This window comes from Pseudopodoces humilis, chromosome 22, assembly GCF_049639895.1.
Source record: "Pseudopodoces humilis isolate 2021_Gansu_Grassland_sample_001 chromosome 22, ASM4963989v1, whole genome shotgun sequence".
NCBI lineage: Eukaryota > Metazoa > Chordata > Aves > Passeriformes > Paridae > Pseudopodoces > Pseudopodoces humilis.
The window spans coordinates 1,448,930-1,469,345 of NC_142221.1; the positions used below are offsets into that span (position 1 = coordinate 1,448,930).

General features: G+C 44.2%; 2 protein-coding genes across 17 annotated transcripts in view; one reads left to right on the plus strand and one right to left on the minus strand.

The window, feature by feature from the left end:
• The window catches only part of CRB2 (crumbs cell polarity complex component 2), a 56,426-nt gene extending 36,998 nt beyond the window's left edge, over positions 1-19,428 (minus strand). The window contains exon 1 of one of the 2 annotated variants that reach the window (XM_088065947.1): positions 19,335-19,428. The gene's annotated coding sequence lies outside the window, so the exon portion shown is untranslated. Of the gene's footprint in view, positions 1-19,076; positions 19,186-19,334 lie in introns of those variants that run through there. The other variant, XM_088065946.1, reaches the window with a different exon arrangement.
• A 361-nt stretch (positions 19,429-19,789) lies between these two features.
• STRBP (spermatid perinuclear RNA binding protein) overlaps positions 19,790-20,416 on the plus strand; it is a 60,124-nt gene continuing 59,497 nt past the window's right edge. For 14 of the 15 annotated variants that reach the window (XR_015774393.1, XR_015774395.1, XR_015774391.1 and 11 more), the window contains exon 1: positions 20,175-20,281. The gene's annotated coding sequence lies outside the window, so the exon portion shown is untranslated. Of the gene's footprint in view, positions 19,858-20,174; positions 20,282-20,416 lie in introns of those variants that run through there. The other variant, XM_088065949.1, reaches the window with a different exon arrangement.

Here is a 20,416-nt window from a genome sequence, read left to right on the forward strand (position 1 = left end):
ACTAGATGTCCCTTCTGCACTGCCAAAGTCACCAAAGGCTCCCGTGTGAAAACATGAGAGCTGGAAAGAAATGAATGTTACAGCAGCACTGGGGAACCCGAGCAACTGGACACATCCTGACCTGCTGCAGGACCGTGCCAGCAGCACCCGGGACGCTGCAAGACCCATTGCAACATCCCCACAGCACAGCAGCCAAAGCAGAGTTTGGGCTGTGACCCAAAACCTTAAAGTTGCTATTAAAACCTGGCAAAATCACACAGAATTTCCAGTCTTGAGACATCTTAATTGCATTTTTAGACACAATAAATTTAGTTTCCTATCATTGCTAATCAGAACTGCTGGCAAGCAAATCATGCTGCCGGATAAACGCTGGAATCCTGAGCCTGTGACATTGGTCAGTGGAAAAAGGGGGCTGACAAGGCAGAGCAGGAGGGTTCTTGTCTGGACACTGGCGAGCAGAGCCCTGGCGTAGCCTCGCTTTCCTGGAGCATGATCATCAATTTCAGATAAAACTGCAGTGCTGAGGAAGAGGAGGGGGCAGTCCAGAGGAAAAGAGCAGAATGATTATGTTTGCCTGAGGTCTGAAATCACTTCCTCTGCTTGCAGCATTGGCTGCTTGTTCAGAGATCATCATGACACGCCTCATCCCAAAAAAGAGCTTATTGTAAGGATCATAACACAGATATCCAGCATGTGCACAGCACCCATGTCTTCCTCTCCAACAGATAAACCATTCAAACACCCACAGATGGGGCTGTGGTGAAGACAGGGCCACACTCCTGCCAAGTTGTCTCTCGAGGAAGTCACAGGAGGAAGGCTCTGACCATGGATGTACCCTTTGATCTATGTGAGACCCTGCTGCAGGTCAGCTTCATGTTCTTTGATCCTCTTCCCTGCTTACAGCTGCCTGGTGGAGGTGAATCCCTTCCAAGGGGCCTCTCCGGCAGATGGAAGATGAGAATGTTGATCACCTAACAGGAGGCAGGCAAAATGGTATAAAAAGGGTCTCAGGCAAGATTTTCTGCAGTAAAATGTTACAGCAGGAAAGATGTGCCCAATACATTGCCAGGATCTGAGGGTGTTTTGAAGGCATGGTGACTACTGAGAGGCCTTTTTGCTGCTGTTTTTGTCACAAACGATCCAACACGTTTGGAAATTGCCGCTTTCCAGCGGGGCCGCTGAGGGCAGGTCTGTGCTCCCAGCCCCAAAGCAGCCTGCAGAGGTCAGATCAGCAGCGTTTGCTGCAGAGCTCCTCACTGCCAGAGCCCTGGAGCCAGGCTGGGCTTCAGGGGAAAACCAAAGGGACCGACACTCGGAGCCAGAGGGAGGGAGAACAGCCCGGCTGAAGGAACCTCCTCCTGCTGAAGCTTCTATTCCGGGAAGGCCAAACAGGGGACTGGGAAAACGGGGAATTTTGGACCTAGAAAACACACTCTGCTGCACCAAGTGATGATGAGTATAGCCTCAAAGTCCTGTCTGACATCTATCTTGGCCACAGAAATGACACCTTTGGGTTCTGCATAAAATCAGCAAGCTCTGCCTCATTTTCCTTCCAGCTGCACTCTTCTTCTGCACTGCTTTCCCTCACAGACCTCACGCACAGTCTGCTCCGTAGGGAGGCCTCTGGGAAAACTGGACATCGTCACCACAGTAGGGCAGGAACTAAAATAGGTGCAGATCACAAATGTGCCAAATGTTGAGGAATGATTAATGTTCTCCAAGATGCCAAAGATGTGGGGCTCACTTTTGTGTATTTATACCTTAACGAATACTAAAAACTTGTGCTATCTCCAGATCTAATGCAGGTAACTAAAGATAGATTTGTCAGTATGAAGGCAAGAGACAACTGTAAAGGAACAGTCCCACATTCAGTTTCCTGACTCAAAGGTGGGGATATTGTCCAGTACTTTCAGTATTCTGGGCTGACACACTCCTGCCTTTCTAGGAAATACTAGAAATAATAGAAAACTACTGAAAGTACAGTTTCACACCAGTTTTAGCATTATTACTTCACAGATTGAAGCTCCCATGTGAATCAATTGTTTCTACTTCACAAAGGCCCCAGAACAAGGGCCCTACCTAAAGTGGGTGTGCAAGAGTTGCTGGATCTGCTCTCACTTGGATGAGAGGGTCTGGCAGGGATTACCACAGCACACACTGCCATTTTCCTGGGATGCTGAATCCTGGTGTCTCCATCACCAGCCATTTGTCAGATTGCTTAACAAACCTCTAAGAATGACCAATACAGATCTTCAAGTAATTGTTAACAGCATTCAAGCCTGTTCTCATGGTCTCCAAATGAGTATTTTGTATGCTTCCACTTGAAGAACTGGACCAGAGACAAGGGCTTTAGCACTTCCCTCTGCCCTGAGGGAAGCTCTGTTCCACTCCTCTTAGCCAGCATGGTTTATGCACATTTTCTACTTCATGTCTCGAAACAGCAGGCAAACTGAGCTCCTGCTGGGCTTCTGTCAGAGGAGATATTGATCTGCAGCACAAATGCTTGAATCTCTTGCTCTGCTAACCCGTGTGCTGAATGTGCACAGGGGTTCATCAATATGTCTGAAACAAAATCTGCTCAATGGCTTTTGAAAAAAAAATAAAACAAGAAAACCTAAGGTTTCTGATGAAGTTGTATACAAATATTCAAGTGGATGGATTTAGAAACTTCCCAAGAACTGGTAAAAGCACCAAGAAGCACCACTTCATCTGGTTTACAACTGTTTCAGTAAGAGAAAGAATAAGCACCAAAGCATCTCTCTGATGAGACACACATAAGGCTTCTGATGAGACTGTATACAAAATATTGAAGTGGATGGATCTAGAATCCTCCCAAGGACTATGGGGAAAAATATTAAAATAATTATAATACTTTAAATCAACTATTTAATGTGAATCCAGCCTTGCCATTCACCAATTATATGTATAATTTCTGGAAAGAAACATAATTGACAGCTTATTGGAATACTATCCATTTTATCCCCAAGAAACTTCACTGCATCCATGCCAACTTTATATATACCCCAGTAAGAAGCAACATCTTGTATATTTAAAGAAGTTTTCCATGCCAAGGCCAGTGTGTCAGCACCATTTGTTATGCCTGAATTGCTTTATGAGACAGAACTCACAAACCTGACAATTTAACTCTCATTAGCTTTGGGACTGACTCCATATGCCATCCTAGCTACATTCTCTGGGCAAATTATGAACCTTTTTGCTTCCAACTCAGCTTTAGGTCCCCATCTATTACAGGACTTTAGCAAAATCTCCTTTGCTGTCTCTGGGAGCAGAAGGGAAGCCAAAGTACAGATGGCTGAGCTTCCCAGAATCACAGAGAGCAGCAGAAGCCCAGCTTTGCTCCGTGGTGTCCACTCAATCTGTGGCTCCTTGGCTCTGCTAACCCACACCTTCAGTGAGCCACTGGAGGGTCATGAGGGCCCATCAGTGATTTTCAAAGGAAAGCTTTGGCTGAAGAATTAAACTCCATTTGATCTAAACCCTTTTTTAGTGCATGACTCTGGGCACTTTGCATATTTCTGCCAGTCTCCCTTCACAGGAGGTCACTATAGCAAGCATGCTGGAGAAAATAGAATCCAAGAAGCACGAAAATCTATCTGGGGAGTGTGTGTGATTGTGTGTGTTCTGAGAAAATGACAAACCACTGCCACTTGTAATATATGAGACTATGTAAAGATTCCTTCAATTCTGTTTCTGCCTCCTGTAAAGCTTGCTAAAACAGAGGTTCCCTTGGCTTCTGCATTTCCCTTGATTCAGGCCAGGCAATGGAGATGAATAAGTTCTCAATACCCAGTATTGCTGAGATTTCACAACTTCCTTTCACATAGGAAGGTAAAAAGTCAACTTCTTTGGGCTGTTATAACATTTCCTCTTTTAACTTGAGGAATCATACAGACATTGAAATCTTGAATGAGCAAATGATTATTTTTAATTTTATTTTGTTAGTCAGAGTTAACCCTCAGTAATCTTGTGCACATTACAAACTGAACAAACCTCTTGTTATAGCAACCAACTTTTGGGAGAGCAGCAATAAGAAAACCAAAGCAATCAAAATGCAGGGGGGAAAGCCAGGAATGTCAACATATGTTTCCCCTTGAAACAGTTTCTTCCCATTCATAAGAGGTTACATTTAGACAGGATTTTAAAACAGAGAATCCTATTCCTGGCTATTAACTTCCACACTGATACACGCTTAGCTCAAATTTCCTTGTTTCTCTCCCCTCCTAACTTGCCATGATCTGTTACAATCAGAAAGCTGACATTGTATTCCCACCACCCAATATCCACAGAGTTACCACTGAAGTCAAAGCCATGGTTCATCCTCTTTCCATGACTTTAAAGCTTATAATTCTCTGTTACATCAGCCATAAGGACAGTGATTTGTTGAATTGCCCAGCAGACTCTTGTCTTTTTCTATTGCTTTGCAGAGATGGTGCTTCCATTACAGGCACATCCTCGAGGGCTGCTGGAACCTCACTGCTAGGTCAGAACTGGCCCCTAGAATGTAGAAGCTAAATAACTTATTTGGGCAGTAACACAGAGGAATTGCCACAGCAGCAGTGGACACAATGCTTCCCAGTTCAGTCATCCATCTCCAGCTGAAACGGAGCTTCCAGGGGTAAAATGAGGTCAAAACAAAGTAGAAGGGGAAGTGGAATCTGTCCAGCAATAAACCAGGTGTCAACATCCATTGCACAGAGCCTGACCAAGGACAACACGGTCATTCTCTGTTAGCTGTGCTGGGATGTTGGGAATTTTGAGCAGATGTTAATAGGATGAATACATACCAGACGTACAGTCTCAGAATAATAATGCCTGTGAATGCCAAAAGCATATTGATCTCCTGAAGTGCATAGTCAGAGCATCTAATGGCTCTAGAGAGAGCAGGGAAACACTCAGAATGGAAAGAAGAGAAAAAAAAAAAAAAAAATAGAAGATGCTTCAGATTGGAGAGTTCTACCAGCTAAAAGAGCCTTGGGGCACACAGGGATGTTAAACTGCTGCTGCACAGACACATTCTGAGGGACTCAAGAGCACACAGTTTGTGCACAGGAATGGAAGAATGAATTTACAGAACTTGCATAATTATAACAGGTTTAAACCACTTCTTCTAGGTAGAATATTAGAACCAGGAAGAATGTTAAGAGGAAAATAAATCCTTAGTGCACCGTCCTAATGGACCAGAACTGTGGGAAAAGAAAACCTAACACCAGTGACACAGAGAATGCAGATACTGTTCAAAAGACATTCAAAGGGAAATTCTTTCTATTTTAATGACCTCAGCTGTTATTAGTGATGCAGATCAGGGCTTTGTTCTAAAAGGAAGTCTCATAGCTAACCTGTGGTGTCTTTTTCAAGTGGGAGACATTGAAAGCTCCTTTTTACACCAGGGCTGTGTAACTGGGAAATTCAATTCATTCTGTTTGCTTTGATATCTATTTAGTTCAGCACTACCCACACTTTCAAAAGCAAAATGTTATCCTTCACTGTACCTGAGGGCCAAGTGGTCCAGTGGTATATGCTCCACGAAACTGAGGCAGTGTTTTCACCCTCTCACAAAGACACACAGCTCTTTGAGGGAGGACAAGACTCCAGGACAACAGGACTGCAAATTACCAGCTTGGTCAGAGGGGTTTTTCTTTTTTATGAGCTACAAACTGGACCAAAATACACTAACAGAGATATCCTTGTAAAGTTCACTCCCAGCACTGCCACCAAAGGAGCATATCAGAATTCTAGCAAGCCTGGTCAATAGTATTATATATCCCCTGAACCACTAAGGACATTAAGCAAACACATTGAAGAGACGAGAAAAGATTCCAGTTATCCTGAGCTTCCCACTCCCTGACCACAAAACCACACTCTCACATCAAATGGGGAATCCAACTCAAGGGACATTTTAATCCTACACCCCTATTCTAATTAACAATCCTACTTTATCAATATTTGATGGAGCTGTTATTGTGTCTGCTCTGGCCATTTCACTTTTCAGAGAATGCTCTGAATTACAGTGCTCGAGAGCAATGCAAGAGCAATGTACTCCTTTCAAGGCAGTACAGATTGGAACCACAGCACTTCCCTAAGGCAGTGCCTCTGCAGAAGGTCCTGCTGCAGGAGCAGCCTGTGGGATGGACTGGCAGCTGTAGCATCTGAGCATCAAATGATGCACAAAGATCTATGGACTCAGCCTTAATGACCCCTCCCCGTTGTAGCCCACTATGCCACCATTGGGTGGGAAAGAAAATAAACTCATATCCTGAAAATCAAACCACACCAGAGACAATGTTGAGCACAACAGAGCTCATTACGTATGCTGGCACAGAGAGTAACAGTTAATGAGGCACAAAGCCAATTAGGACAAGAAAAACTCACCATTTTTTGCAGACAAAGTGTTCAAGAGAAGGAAGCAGACTACACTGTGCTAAACACAACAGACATGCCTGGCCCTCATCACAAACCTTCACTCATGTCACACAGCCTCATTCAGAGGAGTATCTGGCCAGGGCTGCTGTTGGGATTGCATTTCCACAGGGTCAGGAGGTTTCTGCTGCTCCCCAAGTCCTCAGCAGCACCATCCACATGAGAGCACTCCCCCTCTGTTATGCCACTGCAAACACAGGAACTGCCGCAACAGCTGCCTTGACACGAGCAGCAATATGAACTCAGCAATTGCAAGAGCTTCAACTTGCTTCAACTAAAGTCAATTGCTTTGGGAAAGGCACTCACAAACAATTACGTGCTGCTGCAGGAAAAGTAAAAGGTTCCACAATTCACATCACACTCTTTAAGGATCCTCTCTGAGAAACAGAATACTCAAAATTCTCCATCAGTGCAGAATCATTAAGATCAGACCCTGCTGCTGAAGATCTGAGACCCAGGAAAGGCGGTACAAACGCATGGATCCAGAAAGGGCTTTTGCTGTACACTCCTCAGACTCACAGTTTCTGCATGCTGTACCTTCCACCTGCAAGTGCATTTATCAGTGCTACCCAGCTGATTTCTCTACAGCACAAGTATTCCCAAAGCAGAGGCAGGGACTGAACTATGGAAATACATTGGTAAGCTCTCCCTTTTCTGCCATATTGCACATTTTCCCAGTTTCAGGCTTTTACTGCATTATACAATGTAGTATCATAAATGCAAGTATCAATTAATATGCAGTGAAGCAGCAGAGAAGCAGATGAATTCATCCCAATTCAAAGGCTGGGAAAAATGGCTATTCATGGGACATCAGGTTGGAGTGCCAAAAGAAGCCAGACAGATCCCTAATTACCGTGTGCCTTCTACACTTAGCATCTGACTCAAAGCCCAAAGAAGCAATTAAAGACAGCTAACAATTACAGGAGGCTTTGGTTCAGGCCAATGGAGAACCTGCTCCTAGGGAGCTCTGTCCTTCCACATTCCAGCAGGTTGTGAGGGTCATGAGACTGTCAAAGGTCAGAAAATCTATATAGAGAGGGAATAAGTCCTGAAAAACAGCTGTCCAGTGAGTCAAAACCACTGGATCATGAAAGCCTTGAGAGAAATTTTATGTTATCTGTTCTGTCTTTAGAGAGAAGATGCAATGGTATTATCTTTTCACAGCAATGATACAAGCACGAAACAGCAAACAGATGGAGGTGTCATAACAAAGTGTGAAACAGAAGAAAGAAAAATGTGAGAGCCCCTCTGCTTAAGATCCTTGTGCTGTGAAATCCTGTTTGTAGCTACCTGTCAGAAAAATGCCTCAATTACTTGAGGCTGGATAAGTACAGGTACCTAACCTCAGAGCCAGAGGGTCTGACATCCCCCAAGGATGGGCTGGGGATCCACACCATGGAGCAGGGCAGGTCCTGGCGCTAGGCAGGGTGAAGGCTACAGCAGTAGCACAGCAGACCCACAGCTTGGTGTTGGAAGCAGCCCCAGAATTAAACTGCTTGCAGGAGTATTCATGCAAATTCTGAGTAGCTGAGCTCCTGAGAGGTGCCAAGTGACAGAATAATGTTTTGGGTTGTTTGTTTCCAGGAGGAGAAAAAACAAAGGGAAAGTACAGAAGAAAAACATCCCAAAAGTGGAAAGAACTAAACATCATCAAGATAAAATGGAAAAGGCTCAATACAGTCTATCAAAGACTATGTATCCCTGTCACAACACATGCCAGCAAGGTTTAACTGAGCAGTGTGGATTTTGAAGGACACTGTTTCATCTATTAAAGGTTTAGAGATGTTACAACTTCGTCTTTTTGCCAGGAGATACTTTATTAAAATTGCTGTAAACAGTAACTTGTTCAAGCAAAGAGGAGGCTCTTCCTGCCACGAGCTTAAAAGGATGTTAGCCTTCAATTCTGTTTTTGAAGAATGTTTCAGATATTGATTTCTACCTCATACCCAACGTAAGTTATGTTTTCTTCGCAGTTCTGGTGCTCAGAGCAGAAAGCAGCAGCATTTTCCTGAATCTCTAAAAAGATCTTTTCTAACACCATGTCCTCTGAACAGATCTTCCCAATACTTCTCCAGCAGCTGTAGCAAACCAAAGTATTTGGCAATACTGAATTACTCAAAGAAATCTGAGCCTTCTCTCTGCTCATAGGTCTCCCTCAGGGCCCTGAGTGGGTTGCAATAGCACAGACAGTTGCTCTAAATAGCTTGGATCCAAACACTCTACTTGATGGTGATTAAATATATAAAATGTTACACATCCAATGTTCAAAATGCAAAGGCCCAGGGCACCTCAGCAATGCTTTCCACACAGAGCAATTATAGCACTGGAAGTACTGGAAATACCATCATGTGATCCAGTCACAAACTACTCATCTAAAGAGAAGGAAGTCAGAAAAGAAAGGAACAGGGAAAAAGTTCAAGATGTATGATTGATGTTTTCGCTTTTAATTCCATTTAAAGCCAGTCTTTATTGCAGATCCCTATGAGCAAAGAGATGTTGTACACACTCAGCTGACACACAGACACTATTCCTAAGAAGGATGGCAGTTTAGGCCATTAAAGGCAGAGCTTTTTTGCTGCTACTGTGAGATCTGTACCCTTTAAAAGTTAGGGTTTTTGCTTTGAAAAGGCTGTACTTTACAAAGATGTTGCTAACAGAGGAACTGAATATATGATACTGCAAATTAATCAGAGGAAGTGAATATATGATACTGCAAATTAATTAGACTTTGTTATATAGTTATACTTTTTTCCTAATAGAATACTAATCCTGACAGTTGGCACTGATTAGTATGTTGGAAGTGGTTCTCAGGAGCTGCTGACTCACTGGGCCATGGTCCCCACTGTTTCAACAAACTACAGAAACAGGCAAAGCAAAAGCACAGACAGGGCAAAACCCATCTATGGCTCATCAAGGAATTTAAATACATGAAAGTAAGTGTGGCTTTATAGTCCTTTAATTATGCATTGCATCTGAATTATGTATGGAGCAGAGGGCACGCAGGAATTCTGGTGGAAGGAAGCAGCACTGTGCACTGGCACTTCCTCCCCAGGATAAGACATGACTTATCCTGTGCTCTGCACCAGGCTCTCTCCAGTTTAAGGAAGCCTGCCATTCCCAGACATTTTGCACAGCCATTCTCAAGGCAAGGAGCTGTCTCATCCTGCTCAGCAATCCCTGCTGCCCCCTCAGAGAAGCACACTTCCATTGCTGGTGAGCAAACACTTCCCCTAGATCCTGCTGTGCTTATTTAGCCCAAGTACTCCTCAAGAATAATGTAATCCATAGGTACTTTAAACCTATAAAACCTTACTTAATGTCAAGTGTTCAAATACAGATCATGCCTTTCATATCAGTCAGTGCTTTGTAATGTATGGCATTTGTCTAATCTGCAGTTTTACCATTCTGTTGACTGTAATGACTGTTTTTGCTAGTCTAAGTCAATATTTACACCTTCACCATTTTTGTGAGGCACAGACATTAATTGCCTCTTACAATGCCATATAATCTGCCTGTAAGGTCCCTTGGAAACAAAAGTCAACTTTAATCATTGTATCATTAGCCAACACTAACCATTATCTCAAGTTCTGCCATTGTTACTTATAGTGGATCTATAATGAATGTACACATACACAAATCATGCATGAGTACAAGAACCCCACGTTCAGTCCTTACTTTCATACTCTTCTTTCCATTTGTTTTTGTTTTCTCTTTACTATTTTTCACTTTAAATGCACAGTTGTGCATTATATGTGAAATAAATACACATCTATGTTTTATAAATTATTATAATATAATATATAATAATATATAAATTATATATTATATGTGAATAAATACACACTATTTAGAGAAGTGATAGTGGATAAAGGATTAATCCTCTGAGACAGTTTGACAGGTTGGTCTGTTCTTATGCATTTCCATAGCCAGACATCGACAAAGAACATCTCTCCACCTCCACCTCACCTCCTCCTTAGAGTGTGCCTTGCACTGGGCAAAGCACTACACCTTGCTCCCTGAAGCAAGTTTTGTGCAGAAAACAGACACTGTCAACTTCAGGTGCAGCCCCACACCCAGGCCGACATTTGGTTTGTGCAGGGAAAACTTCTGAAGCTCCAGGTGTGATTTTGCAGAAGGAATATTTGTGCTTTTGTCTTTCCCTGAGGCACAGTGACCTTCCCTTGAGCGGGAGCAGCTCTGCTTCCTGCAGCCAGCCCCGGCCGGCACTGAGCTGCAGCTGCCACGTGGTGGCAGAGCCTGGGTACCTTCACCACAGCGCTGCTTCCCAGGAATGCACCGGGAATGATTATCCTCTGCTCAAGGTGACTCTCAAGATGATTTCTTGCCTCCTCATTAATTACTATACATATTTATAGACAAATTAAAGACTCAAACAAATGTTTATTCAATTAATCGCTTCGAGTTCTAGTGGAATAAACAATATCAAATCAACTCACCAGCTCAGGGGCTTATGACAATTTAACACAATTAAATTTTTTTTCTGTTCCTTCTCTGTGGTATCATGTCTCACACAAGAGTTAAAACACCAAAAACTGTCAGAGTTCTTTGCAACAGAAGGAGCATAAGAAGTTCTGAACCATTAACTATTTGCTTCAACTCACAATGAAGACAAAATTGATTTGATGCAATAATCAAGTTAGACTCACTTCTACACTCTCCCAAAGATATGGTCTAATCTTTCAGTATTTAGCTGCTAATTCAACTACCAGATTATTGAGAGCAACTACAAAGACAGTGTATGCTACTCACTGTGATTTGGATCACGCGAATGAACACTAGGTGCTTCTGAACGCCTGCTTTGTGAGACCCTTCCATTCCCCCAATTCAGAGAAAGCTGCATATTTTATCCTTTAAAGATGCTACAACAGCTGACTCTGTATAGCACATTCTATGTATTTTTAGATCATACCAGGTCAACCAAGCCCCTTTTCCCCTCTCTGCCACACCACTCATGAATCCTCTAATAATGCAGCATAGCTTCGTTCTGCCCTCAGTATTCCAGCCTTGACTTCACAGAGTTTGGCCCGTTTCCTCTATTAAAACCCTGTACAGTTCTCTGCTTTTCAAGTAACTGAGCACTTTGGCTGTGCTAATGCATGTTTGTATTTGCAGTTCTGCCTGGGTTTGCTCCGTGCAGCAGGGCACCCAGCTTCAGGCCAGGCATGCAGTGGGCTGGGCAGGGCTGTGGGAGCCCTCCCTGGCGAGCACAGAGAGCCCCAGGAAGGCCCTGCTGTGCCAATGGCAGGGACTGGCACCATGGCACTGCCTCACTGACAGCCTGGGCTTGGTGCTTGTCCAGGCTTCTTAACTCCACATTTCCATCGCCTTCCTAATGGTAAAGCACCTGAACTAATCAAGACCCAGCTCTGAGGAAGTAGCATGAATGATTTCAAGCACTTCTGCAAAAAGAAAACAAAACCCAAACACATGAATGCCTTTCAAGGCCAGCATGACAAACCCTCTGCAAAGAAAAAAAATTGTGAAGATTACACTATACTTGCTTAGGAATTATTTTGCCTTTATAGGATCTGAATAGGAATACTCATGCTGTGTTCTAATAAAAATGGAATTACAAAGTGAAAAAAGGGCAATTTGCAGGATAAGGATCACTCACAAATTGCAGGAACAGCTCTCAGTCCTTTTCACCTCAGTCCTTTCAGACTTCTGCAGAAGCAAAACAGAAGATCCAATAAATTGTTTATGAATTAAAAAAACATATAATCCCATTCTAGGTACTTCTGCTCTTCCCCTTTAAATTTTCCATGGAACACTGTTTTTGTAGCTGCCAGTTCTGTGACCTTGCTGGAAGTGGCCAAGCCAGAGATCAATTAGTGAGCACAGAAGAGAGGAGCAGCTTTGCCTGCGTTGTGCTGTCCCTTGGGAGGAGGGCAGATCGTTATCCAGCGGGAGTGCTAACACAGGCTGGGACTAACTGCAAGATGCACAACGCAGCAAAACCGAAAGGAAACGGCAGAATCTCTTTTTTCCTTTGGCTTTCACTTTTTACATTTCCCTATAATTTAAAAATACTTTAATTTTGCAGATAACAAAACCTTGTTAATGATATCTGCAACAAACACACCATGCTGGCTTCAAACATAAATTATGAAGCAAGCTCCCTAAACCCTCAGGAAAGCCCCACTATCCCCCATTTCATAGCCAGGATGAACTAAAGCACAGAAGAATTTAGAGATTTTAGTGTTACACACTACAAACCACAGTGATGGAGAAGGTTAAAAGTCCCAGCACCTGAGCTTCCAGGTTTCTAGCAAAGGGCCCCAAGTGCTGAATGTCTTCAGAACACAACTGGGGGGCTTTCCACTAAGGACACAACTGCTGCCTGACACACAGCTGTGCTCTCAGGACTGCAGGAACCCCATCTCTTTAGCATTTAAATGAGTACACAGATATTTCACATAAAACTTAGCCTAAAATAAGCCACCTAAAATTAGCTGGTTACTACAGCATTACTACAGTCTGTCTGCTTGCCTTAATTTGCAGGCAACTATAATGCTGCTTGTGAGACACACTATTCCTTAAGTCCTCCCACAAAAAAACCTGAGAGATCAATAGTTCTTAAATAAGTAATTAGAGCTGAAATAATTTAGGTCATCAAAGAACAAGCAGGATAAATAAAAAGTTATAGCACTGTGGACACTTGCATCTAATAGAATTTTTACATTTATTTAAGTTAACTGATAGGCTGAACACCAGAGCATGAGGCAGAACTGCACAGCACCTGTAACAGGAAAGCCAAATAGGATAGCACATGCACATATTAAAACTAATTGGCAGGTTAATTAAAACAAAAAGAATAACCAGGATACAAGATACATCAACAGTGCTCAACTTCACACTCTTAATGCAAGCAAACTTAGATCAAAGATGTGACAGGAAGCTTCTACTCTAAGGTAGGAAGCCAAGTGTAGACAGCGTTCTGTGTAAAGAAGCATTTCCACACTGACACGTGCTACACTGAACGTAGGAAAGTACATGTAAAATATACTCTCCCCAGAATCCAGGTACATTTCTGTTCAAATGCCTAATCTGACCATTTTGGACTTGCACTGGGGCAAGAAAACACTGGGAGATCCTTTACTATAAATTCTTATCACAAGGATAACTATTTGTCCAAACATTTGGGCTGTCCACCATTGTTACAGACTGGGCTCAATTTTCCCTTTGAGAGAAATGTGAGACACTTCAAAAGTGATAGTCAGGATTGCAGTCTCCATACCTCCTACGACACAAATCTTTCTTAGTGTTTCAGCACAGCTCATTTGCTAGTCACTGCTCACTGACATCTCCAGCTACTGAATATCCACATTTAGACAACATTTTGGCATATCAGAGTTGATGAAATTTTGAGGTACATGCCTGAAGTCTGAAATATGACTTGTATCTTGTTGCAGATCTGTTTTCCAATTATCACATTATGTGACAAAACTGATTAGCTCAGTAGCAGCTCCATGGGTGCATGGAGTGAAGAGTCTCAAATATAGAAAGGTTACTCCTAGTTTGTGCAGCGTGAGGGGACAGCACATCATCAGAGACAAAGCAGACTGCAAAGAGGCCTTGGTGCTGGTCAACACCTGTCTGTCACCTCCAGACTTCAGCATGCTGGACCTTCTCTGTTTGCTCTGGAGCTTCAGCCCCTTGGAGATGAACCAACATGAGGCAGCGTGTTGGTCAACAGTCAACATGAGGCTGACAATCTGAGCCACGTTCAGTGTTGGGTTCAGGTACTGGTGCCTTCAGGAAACACCCTCACCAGCTTCAGCAAGGTCAGTGTTTTATCCCAAGGTTGCAGCCTGGGAACAGTTTCCAATTGCCATTGAATTCTGGCTCTAGTATGATGAAGTTATAACACTACTTCATTAGAACTAAAATTCTCATTATAGCAAGATTTTTAGACAATATTTCTGACCACAGTTCAAAGTGAGACAATTACAATTATTCCTAAGAGTACCCCACAATCTATTAATGAAAAATTAATCTTGGTAGAGGTGTTTTTTTTTTCTCTTTAAATTATTATAATTGTGCTGTCAGCTGCACTCAAACAAACTCTGATTCAAGTTCTAGGCTTCAGGGTCGTGGATAGACACTCAGCTACTGCTTCCACCAAAAAAATACTGATTACCAAGACAGAAACAGATTTGGGAAGGCGAAAACATGCAGTTAAAAAACCAAAGAGGGAAGAAACCAAACCCACTGAGAACAAAAAATTTTTGTACCAGAAACAGATTGAAAACAGAAAGGAAATTAGCATTTAGGAATGAAAAAGGCTATTCACTGTTGATGTTGAATACAACACCCGGGGAGACAGAAGCTGGGTTTATTTTTGATAGCAGCATAAACATTAAAGATAAGCCAACAGAACTTAGAAAATATGGGTGCAGTACAAAGGCTCATGTGATGAGAGCTGTTTTGCTTTTAATCTTGACCTGGAAAACCTCTTGTATGACAGAGCCTCTTTTCAGTGGAGTCAGTCCTGCCTAGTTGCTCTCCCTATTAGTGATAAAAAGGCCACCCAAGTTGTTTCTGCTTTGGAACAATGGCAGGTTTTCAATCTTAAACTTCAAAGGAAAAGGAAAAACCTACCCTAATATATCTGTCTAAGGACCTGCACCAAACTCCTGTCATCCTTTATCTGGTCCAATCACACTCTTCCCCAAAACAATAATCCTTACAACTGTATCTCTGTTTTTCTAGAAAGGATATACATATACCCTCAAATATTTATCTACTTGCCTCTGATATAAATGAAAACACTTATCTCATATTGATATGAGATAAACACAGATCATGTCCTACCCACAAATGGAAAAAGCAGCTGATTTCCAGATTGGTTCAGCATGTCTACAAGTGCAATAACACAGAAGTGCAAACCACATCAACCACAATCATTGGGAGGGCTCGGTGATCACAGAATCACATCTCGAATGTGTATTACAAACTATAAAGACTGAAAGCCATGAAGCTCTTTGAAGTTCAGTCCTGCTTTGGATGTCTGTTCACACAGTCCAGGCATGCCAAGAGAGCAGAGCTGCAGGTCAGTGCTCAGTCTTTGCAACTTCACACCCTTAAATTGCAGTGTCCAACTTGTTGCATACGATACTGCCAACCCCACAGGCTCAGTGACAACAGGACCTTAGAACCTTCTTTCTGCCCCTTTTCCCACACAGCAGAGATGCCCTGCACCCAGCTGCAGTCCTCCATTCCCATAGGCACAACAGGCACACTTTCATTCACAACAGAAGTGTTGAAGTTCAGATGAAGTACCAACACTCCATGTTGATATGTCATGTTACACCATGTTACAGCTCAGGAGACTTCACATGACCATATAGGGCATCACCTTAATTAGAAACTGTAATTAAATGCCCACTGAAGGGTGGTAATATCATTTGCTTCCAGACCTTCTTATTTCAAGAGGAATGCTCTGTTGGGTCAGATCAATTCTCCCGTGGAGCCAGGTGCTGTCCCTCAAAGCTGTGTTTACTGCTTTGAGTTTTGTCATGGCCACCAGAAGAAAAGTTTTACACATTCAGCAGTTGCCAGATGGGCTGAGAACACAACCAGAGCACTGAGGGCAGCACAGTCTACACAACAACTGAGCTGTCAGGAATGCCAAGCTGCACTGCACTCTGTCCTAAACAGCACCTATAAAAATAAAATTAAAGCACTCGTGTTTACAAATGTTTTAGGAAGCTGAAACCTGTGGTGACCTGCTGGCCTGCAGGTCACCACAGACACTGCCCCAGGGTGGCTCTGGCCAAAGCAGGTAAGGGTGGGATGGTGTAACAGGGCCACACCACAGGGGCTGGCAGGTGAGTGCTGCTTCGCTCAAGAGCAATTCACATGCTGGTTTAAGGAACACTCAGTACCACGACTCTGCAAAGCTGAGACACCTCAAACAAGAAAGTGAAATCAGAAAATTAAAAAGTAGAGCAGCACATATTGAGACATGCACTTTTTTTAACCTAGACCTTTGTTGTTTTTAATAATTGATATAAAGTAACAGATGACTCACTAATTGCACTTCTAAATTGTAACCCAACCTGGAATCAATCACACATGGCATAACTTCTGTTCTTATTTGAAGCTAAATCCACCACAGCGCCTGCAGTAGCCGCTCTAATAATTGCATTAGTCATAACCTAAAAGTATTTCCCATTTCCTTAGTTCCAGTTTTGCTTGCTTTTCAAGCTGATCCTCATCCCTATTGCTTAAAAGATCTCTGAAATGTTACCCTGCAGAGCCTGTTCTGGGACTTGAGGAGCCCTGCGCAACATTTCACGATGTGATTCCTCCTGTCCTGGTGTCTAATTTTCCTCCAATACCATTTTATCTCCTTTGCTCTAGCTCAAAGTCAGAGAATCATTCAGGGTTGCAACAGACACTAGCAAGCACTGTGTAAAACCTGGTAGAGAGTTAGGTACACAAATGACTGCTAGCATAAATTGTGTCATCTTTTGGTTTGCAGCACAAATTCTCAGTTTTAAAGTATCCTCTACACTGGATACTTACCTGCTCAGTTCTCTCCCTTCTATGCCTGAGATACATTTTAAAATAAAAATAAATATAGATCTTGTAAGGATTTTTCAAAATAAAACTCTCTGCTATATCAATCTTATGAGACTAATTTCCCATGTAAAGATAGCTTTTCCTATGAAGGTTTTTAAAATACATGCACATAAAGTTATTTTTTACAATTCAAAGTCTGTCCTCAGCTATCTTTGCACAAATCCCATTAACTTTAGTACATGTTTAAAGGCAGAATTTGAAACTTGTAAAGAACTGGGTCACCAGACAATGCTAAGTCTCAAATAGAGATTTCTGAGTTATAACAAGAAAAAATCCCTCTTCCCTTGGGCAATACACAAGCATTCCCATTTGTCTGTAAACAATACCAAACACTTGAAATTTGACAGGCTGCATTTCATCCTTGCTCAGGTAGGGGTTTCCCCTGTCCTGTAGCTAATGGCCACTTAGTGCTCAGTGGAGCATTTGGGGCCAACACTGCATTCCCCAGTGCCTGCTTCACTCCAACCTTCTCACTGGTACCAACCAGCAACTCCTCACAGAGGGCCCCTCGTTTGTCTGAGGGGTGCAGGTAACATTCAAGCACACATGACAGTGTCTTAACTATTTCTGTGAAAAAAATCTGTAGGAAACACACATTATTTCCATCGTAGTTATATACTTTAAAAAAATCATTATTTCTATGCCAGTATTTTGTCCCAAGAAAGAGCATAATTATTGTTAACTACTTAAACTTTCACCAAGGTAACTCTTAATTCCATGCTGCTTTTGGTATAATTCAATCCCCATCTTTTATTGACAATACTTGGAGCTATAAATTCAATTTTCTTCCTTTTATTCCATGAAGCCTAAAGACAGATGTTAACTTTTTTCCAAGCCTCAGATGTTCTTTTCCTTGTTAAATGTATATCCTTGTACTGCAGCACCAAAGCTCTTCCAATCTCCTGTATTCCAAATTAATCCATCAATCCCCTTTCCTCTGTGTTTTTGCCCTTGGTAAATCATTAGCCCAAGGGAGAACTCAACAGAAAAATTCAAGATTTCACTCAGACCACAGCTGAAAACATCCTTCTTGTACCTCTGCAATAACTTCACTACCTGAGGTGCCATCTCTTACAGATTTTCCCCTCCTCACTACATTTCCAGCTGCACTGCACAGCCACTCATTTCACAGCTGCCCCTTCCCATCCCACCATCCCCCCAGCAGCCTTTCTCCAGGCTGTATTTGTGCTGTGTCTCCATTTGATGCAATCAATTTCAGATAAAACTGTTCTCATGTTTAGTCCTTGGACCAGTCCTTGATTTCCAGCTATTATCTTCTGCCTCTTTACAAGGCCCGCACAAATATTTTAAGGTCACACAGGAGATTTGGCTAAATTCATTCATCGCTTTGAAATCTCTCGATTCAAGACTTGAAAGCAGTAACTGAGATTTCTCATATTTGTTTCTCTTTTCAATCCTCAAGCATGACAAGATAAAAGTCTGTTACAAAGGCAGAGCAATGTCTTACTGTTCAGAACCAGGGTGACACTTCAGCCACAAGCTTGCAAAGGAGTACACAAAATGTAAGTCTAATTGGAACAAGGTGGACCTCTCCCTGCATGTAAAGTTATTACTGCACACATGCATTCCACTTCCATTTTAATGCTGAAATCACCCTTTTGAATGAAAGTTACTGTTTCACTTCAGCACCACAAATCTCCTGATCCTGCAGCCTTTGGCCAAAGTTCCCTCAGGGGCTGCTTCAACACAGCACATTGTGTACTGATTATTTTGGAATAAAGCTCCGCAGTCTTTCATCTTCACAGCCTGTATAAAACCAGTTTTGAAAAGTATAAAAAGTGATATTCAATATGATTGCCATGCACTTGTACACTGGAAGCTGAGTTTGAAAAGGCACTTAACCTAGAAAATCTGGCAGAAATTGTGAAGCACTCAAGCGACTGTATTGGCCATTTGAGTGTCAAAGCACATGGAATGCTGAAGGATTATGAAGTCTATAACTGTTCTATGTAACGCACATACAAAGAAGAAAGAAAATCCATTGGACTCTACCCTCTCTCTCCTCATACCTAAAGGTTCTGTTCATCAGGGCTGCCTTGGAGCGTGATGAACATCAGCTCTGGGAGCTCTCTCCACCTCCACTGCAGTGCCCATCCGCTCTAGAACAGCCACCTGTCTGGGATTGGGAAGAATTATTGCAGGGAACTGAAAACTAACTTAAACCCATTTGTCTTTTTCAGTTTTGATCTCTAGAAGAGAAATATGGAAATGATTGACCACCACACTCCTTCTGCAGCCCAACCTGCCCAAACACCCCATGAAGGTACCTTGATTTGTCCTCAGGCACAGAGGATTCCACAAGGAGATCAACCGCTCAAATGGAAACCCTATTCGTCAACTCAGTTTAGGACCCCACTCTTCCTGCACTGCTTTGGATTTGGCAGGGGGATATGAAACCCCCTTATAAAACCAAGGGGCCGAGGCCCTGCCGCACCCCTGCCCTGGACCCTCCCCTCAGACCTGCCCCGCGCCCCTCTCAGCCGGCGGAGCCGGGGCTGCCGGAGCTATTCACGCTCGCGGCCGGGGCCGGGGCCTCTGTAGCGGCGGTGCCGCCGCACTGCCGGTGTCTGCCGCGGAGCCCCGAGCGCGGCCGGGCCCGAGCCGCCCCTGCCCCCACACACCTGCCCGGCCCGTGCTCTCAGCGCTGCGCACTCTGCGCCCGGCACGCTCGCGCCTACGCCGTTTGCGCGGCGGGAGCCCTCAGGTGCGGCGCCCGCGCTGACGACATTACGGAGAGTCCGTAACACACACCGACCTCTCGGAGGAGCTCTACGCAAGCGGCGTTTCCAGGTGCGGCTCGGCCGCTCCCGCTCCGCGCGGCCGCGGAGCGCTCGGAGCGGCAGCGCCGCTCCCCAGGCGGAGGGCGGGACCGGGCGGGACCGCGCGGAGAGCAGCGGCCGCAGGTGGGGTGCCGGGCGGGCCGAGCTGCCCTACGCCGATTCCGTAAGGCTGCGCCGGCCTGCAGGAAACAGCAGAGCTCGCGGCGCTACGGAGCTGGCGCACGGCGGCGCGGCGCCCCGTACGCAGTTGGCGTAGGGCGCTCTCAGGTGCAGGGAAGGGGCGGGCGCGCGTTGCCCGGCAGCCGCAGCCTATGGGGGCGCGGGGCGCGGGCACGGGCGCAGCCCCGCTCGGCGCTGCGGAGCCGGAGGAGCCGGACGGGGCCGCGGAGCCGGGACGGGGCCGCGGGGCAGCGCCGGGGCCGGCGCCGAGCGGGGTGAGGCGGGCGGGCGGCGGGGAGGGGTCGGGGTAGCGGGCGGCCCGCCCGGACACCGCTCCTCCCACTGCACCGGGCACTGCGGGCAGGAGGCAAGGGCAGGACACGTCGCGGGGAGCGGCGCGGGAGGGGGGG